Source organism: Tupaia chinensis, unplaced genomic scaffold (assembly GCF_000334495.1).
Source record: "Tupaia chinensis unplaced genomic scaffold, TupChi_1.0 Scaffold141474_1, whole genome shotgun sequence".
Lineage (NCBI taxonomy): Eukaryota > Metazoa > Chordata > Mammalia > Scandentia > Tupaiidae > Tupaia > Tupaia belangeri.
The window spans coordinates 433,474-439,334 of record NW_006201336.1 but is presented as its reverse complement, the minus strand read 5'-3'; the positions used below and the strand labels follow the sequence as shown (position 1 = coordinate 439,334).

The following is a 5,861-nucleotide window of genomic DNA, read 5'->3' as shown; positions in this document are numbered from 1 at the left end:
CCTGTGGCTGCTGTCCTATTGTCATTCTACCTAATTTTTCCCCAGGCAGCAGGCCCAATTTGCCATCTTAGCAAGGGGACCAGAGTTCCTATTTATCTGGATTTTACTGACTGACCACAATGTTTTAAACTGAGAATGAGCTTGGAAAACCCCCTTTGTGTAGGACTCTGGAAACATGTCATTTCCATGATATAGCATAACCCAAAAAAGGTGATGCATTAGCTACATTATTTTCTGCCACTTATGTATTGAAAAATAGGGGGAAATTATATGTATATGGTTACCTCAAAAGTCTTGATGTATATTTGTAGAGAAAAACACGTCATGACTTTCCCAACAATGCAATATAGCTCCATAATCTCTGGGAAGATACATAAATTATCTTTTTTAAAAGGAATTATTCATTTTTGGCCAGATGTACCAATGATGGAAGCGATCAGAGGCAATCAAGATGGTGCAGACTCAGGGTACCAGGAGGAAAATCTGTTACTGCTACAATGGGGATGGATGTTGGAAGTTACTTTTATGGACAAGGGCACCCAATGAAACCTCAACAAATCTATATGACTCACAATTTGCTACTCAACTACAGTCTCCACCATAAAAAGAAAATCTACCATCCCCACAAAGCCAGTGCTGACGAGATGACCAAGTACCACAGCAATGACTACACTAACTTCCTGCAGGACAGACTCCATCTGTCCAGACAACATGTCGTAGTATAGCAGGGTGATGCAGAGATTCAATGTTAGTGAGGACTGCCCGGTACCCACGATCAGCCATGTGGTAGTCCAGTGCCTTAATCACCACACCACCAGAACTTGTTCGAGTTCTGTCAGTTGCCTACTGGCAGCTCTGTGGCAAGTACCGTGAAACTTAATAAGTAGCAGATGGACATCATGGTGAATTGGACTGAATGTCTGCACCATGCAAAGAAGTACGAGGCATCTGGCTTCTGTTATGTCAATGATATGGTCTTGACCATCCTGGAACTGCTAAAATATCACCAGAGAGCACTGTATATTGACATTGACACTCACTGTGGTGATGGTGCAGAAGAGGCCTTTCATACCACAGACTGGATCATGACCATGTCCTTTTTTAACTATGTAAAGTACTTCCCAGGAACTGGAGGCCTCTGGGATTCAGGGCTGGCAAAAGCAAGTATTATGCCATTAACTACATACTCCAAGGTGAGATGGATGATCAGTCCTTTGAGGTAATTTTCAAGCTGGTCATATCTAAAATGATGGAGATGTTTCAGCTGAGCACAGTGGTCTTGCATTGTGGCTCAGACTCCTTGTCATGAGATTGGTTAGGTTGTTTCAATTTGACCAACAAAGGGCATGCCAAGTGTGTGTAATTTTTCAAGAGCTTCAACCTGCCTATGCTGATGCTGGGAGGTGGTGCCTACACCATTTGTAATGTTGCTGGGTGCTGGATATATGAGATGGTGGTGGCCCTGGACATGGAGATCCCTAATGAGTTTCCATACAATGACTACTTTGAATACTTTGGACCAGATTTCAAGTTTCACATCAGTCCTTCCAACATGACCAACCAGAACATTAACAAGTACCTGGAGAAGATCAAATAGCAGCTGTTTGAGAACCTGCAGATGCTGCCTCATGTGCCGGGGGTTCAGATGCAAGCCATTCCCAAGGATGCTGCCCCAAAGGAGAGCACTGGGGAAGACTAAGGCAACCCTGACCAGCACAACTCAGTCTGCTCCTCTGGCAAATGATTACCTGTGGGGAATAGTTCTCCAACTCCAATGAGGAGGGGGAAGGCCATGGCCTCTAGAACCCTTCTAACTTCATAAATGCCAAGAGAGTCAAAATAGAGGATGAGAAAGAGAAAGACCCAGAAGAGAAGAAAGAAGTCACAGAAGAGGAGAACATCAAGGTGGAGAAGCCTGAAGCTAAGGGGATCAAGGAGGAGATCAAGCTGGCCTAAGCAGACCTTTTCAGATCTGGCTTCTTTTCAAGTTCTCCTACAATCCCTCAGATTTTATATTTTCTATTTCTGTGTATTTATGTAAAAATATATTAATATAAATATCCCGAGAGACTAGACAGGAACCAGGGCTCAGAGCTCAGGGCCCTGGTTCCTGGGTAGCCACACTGGGTTACCTCTCCTAGCAGCTGCCTTGTCACTTATCCCTCCCTTTTCTTTAACTTTGAACCATAAAGGGTGCCAGGTCTGAGTGGAATTAATACTTTTATACAGCCATAAGAAAAAATCTTGAAATGCCAAGTGCCTGTTCAGTAGCTTTGGAAATGTCCCCATAGCATTCTAGAAGGCTCTTAAGGTGACATGAGTCATTTTCAGATGGGTTCTGGTATCCTACATTCCCACTCAAGGGAACCAGGACCCCTACAATATCTGCCCTGTCTGCCCCCACATCTACAGGTGGAAGTGGTAGACTAGTTTTCCTTTTTAGAAATACTATTTTAATTTTGTGAGATTCTTTATAATAAAATGGTACATTTCTATACTTACAAAAAAGAATTATTGATTTAATTTGTTTATTATTATTTTTCAATTTGACGAGAGAGAGAGAGAGAGAGAAAGAGAGAGAGAAAGGGAGGAAGCCATCAGGTTGGGAACTCAAACCATGATGAGTCATGTGGTAGTCCAGTGCCTTAATCACCATACCACCTGGCCCCTACATAAATTATCTAACAACAGTTGTTCCTTACCTACCTGTGGGGAAGGCAAAGGGGACACAAGAGTTTAAGGAAATAACCTGATTCTATCAATTTAACATTCTGAATTTTGATGTGGTATTATTAATTAAAGAAATAAAATTGTGAGACAAAAATAAAAATCAGGTAATTCTTCATGTTTGAATTATGGAGTCTGGCTCTGAACGCTGTCTCCAAACTTGAGTCCCCAACTTAGGAACAAGGAGAACAAATGACCTTCCTGCAGCTTTTCCACAATCTCCAGAAACTCTTCTGTCTATTTGAGTTGGATTGCCATGTGGAGGAAAAAACCAGAATTACAGAATCTTCAAGAATGAAAGAGAAGTGGAGAAATAAATCTACTTCCAGACTCATTCGGATGTATAGAGAAGAAACCCTCAGAGAACTTAGCTCTTTTTTTAAAAAAATATTTTTATTTAATTTTATTTATTCATCTATTTGTTTTTAATTTGACCAGAGATAAACACAGAGAGAGAGAGAGAGGGAGAGAGACAGAGACAGAGAGAGAGAGAAACCAAGTCACCAGGTCTGGGACTCAAACTGTGATCTGCCATGTGGGTGTTTCCAGCACCTTAACCACCAAGCCACCTGCTGGTCCCCTGAACTTAGCTCTTTTTAAAAGAGCCAAGGGTTCACATTAAAGTACTTTGGAATGTATCCCCAAAACATTAAGGTATTGTCTCAGAAAGCAATCACTCTATTATAACAGTCAACAAGCTTAACAGCATTCTTTAATATCACCCCAAATGTAGACCATACACAGGTGTTCATTATTGGCCCAAAATGTCCTTTTATATTTGGTAGATGAAACCATTTTTCAGTGTAGTGTTGACAAGAGATGTGATCTCCACCTTTTTTCACTCTCCAGTGTTCCTAGTGTTAGTCACAAGGTATGGCTTGATTTATTTTCATGTAGTTTCCTAAGTATGGTCATTGTTATTATGTGACATCCAACTGAAACAGTTGAAAGGATATAATTCAACATTTTAAAATTATAGTGGTTTAAAGGGAATATAGAGGACTTGATGAAAACAAGAGGTGCAGTTAGTCAATGATTGTTGAAGCTAAGTGATAGAAAGAGTTTCATTACACATTATTCTTTCTACTCCTCTTTGAAATAATTGTAGGAGATCTTTTTCTTTCTAATGTTCTTATCTTTGCTGGACAGCAATTTCCCGAGATTCTCTAAAACAAAATGCACTATCCTTTAATTCCACATGGAAGATAATACAATCTATGATAAAGAAAGAAAAGATTTTCTATGGAGGAAATTTTTAAAATTATTTTTTAGATTTTTGCCATAAGGTATGTGCACCCATTGGAGAGAGTCAGAGAGAGAGAGAGAGAAAGAGAGAAGGAAAGTTAGAAATCACACTCCCCTCAGGAATACCCATGCCCTGATCCCTTCTTCTATATTCTCCTCTCAGGATTATGGACATGTCACACACAAAAAGGGACTGTTGTGTGGCCATCCCCCTGGGGGATCATTTCTCACTTTCTGTCTCTTTGTCTTTGTCTCTCTGGTGATTGCATGTACTCTATAGCAAAAACCTCTCTAAAAAATAATAAAAATAAAATAAAGTGAAAAAAGAAGAGATAATGTAATAGATTTTAAAAAGCAAAAGACTGCTAAAAAATTGGACAAATAGTATTTCAAATTTTTAAACTTCTGCTGGCAGAAAGACACTGTTTACAGAATAAGACTAACTGCAGACTAGGAGAAAATCTCTGCAGAACATTTATCTGATAAAGGATTTGTATTCAGAATACATAACAATTTTTCAGAACTCAGAAACAAGTGAACAACCAAACCAATACAAAATGGGCAAAGGATTTCAGCTGACACTTCACTGCAGAAGATAAACCAATGTCAGATAAACACGTGAACAGATGATCATTAATCATTAAGGAAATGCAAATTAAAATTACAATGAGATAGCATTGCACACCTATTAAAACTGCTACAATTAATAATGCTGGCCATACTGTGTCAGTGAGGATATGGAACAACTGGAACACACTACTTGGTAGAGATGTAAAATGGTATACTCACTTTGGAAGACTCTGGCAGATTCTTAAGAAGTTAATCATTCATCCGTCCTGCCACCCAGCCTGTCTCCTAGCCTTTCCAATCCTAAGCACTTACTTACAAATGAAAGCATATGTCTGTAAAAAGCCATTAATAGCCAGAATCTGAATACAACCCAAATGTTCATCAAGCTAAGAACACCTGAACAAATTGTGGTATATTACACTGCAGTTCAATCCTGGACCCAGCAGCTAGAAAATCATGCCAATGCGTGTGCATGTGTGCCCAAAATCCTGAGATGAAAATGGAGGATAAGGGACTGTGGCATGGCCATCTCCCCTAGGGGGTGGTTCTCACTTTCTTTCTCAGTCTCCCTCTCTCCACTGAGCACATAAAATCCTTTAAAAAAATTAGAAAGACCAGGAGTTGTCAATAAACTTTGTAAAAGAATTAAGCTGGAGTACTTAAAGTACATTATTTCAAAACATAATATAGAATCAGTACAAAGACAGGTATTAAAAGGAATGTGCTATTGATACAATGCTGTGGATGAATCTCAAAATAACTATGCTGAGTGAAAGAAACTATACAGAAGAGTGCGTATTATATTATTTAACTTATATAAAATTGCAGAAAATGCACTTATCTACAGTGAAAGAAAGCCAATCAGTGGTTGGGAATGGGGGCAAGGCAGGAAGGAGGATTGTAAAGATGAACAACTTGTTTCAATTGTAGCCAATTCACATGCTAAGTGATGTAAAATAATTAAATTCATAAAATAAAATAAGTAAAATTCAAAAAAGTATCAAAATTGCTTGCTTTAAAAAGGCATGGCTTATTTGATTCAATTATACTTCCTAAAGCTGTTTAAAATAACCCAGATAATGGTTATATGGGTTTTGGTAAGTCTATTGCATCCAATTTTCATAATAAAAAGTTTAATTATTTTACAATTCATTACTCATAGTATATCTACTAAAGTTATTTGTAAAGATTCGAAAGGATGGAACTCTCCCAAATTCATTCTATGAGGACTGTATCACCTTTACCTTTAAAACAGACAAGGACATGACAAGGAAGGAAAACTCTAGATCAAGATCTTTAAGGAAGGGCGGAAGCCGCGG

The 5,861-nt window shown here is 38.8% G+C and overlaps 1 pseudogene; it reads left to right on the top strand.

Moving 5' to 3' along the window:
* Positions 1-451: 451 nt before the first annotated feature.
* On the top strand, positions 452-1,956 carry LOC102502052 (histone deacetylase 1-like; annotated as a pseudogene).
* Positions 1,957-5,861: the final 3,905 nt, after the last annotated feature.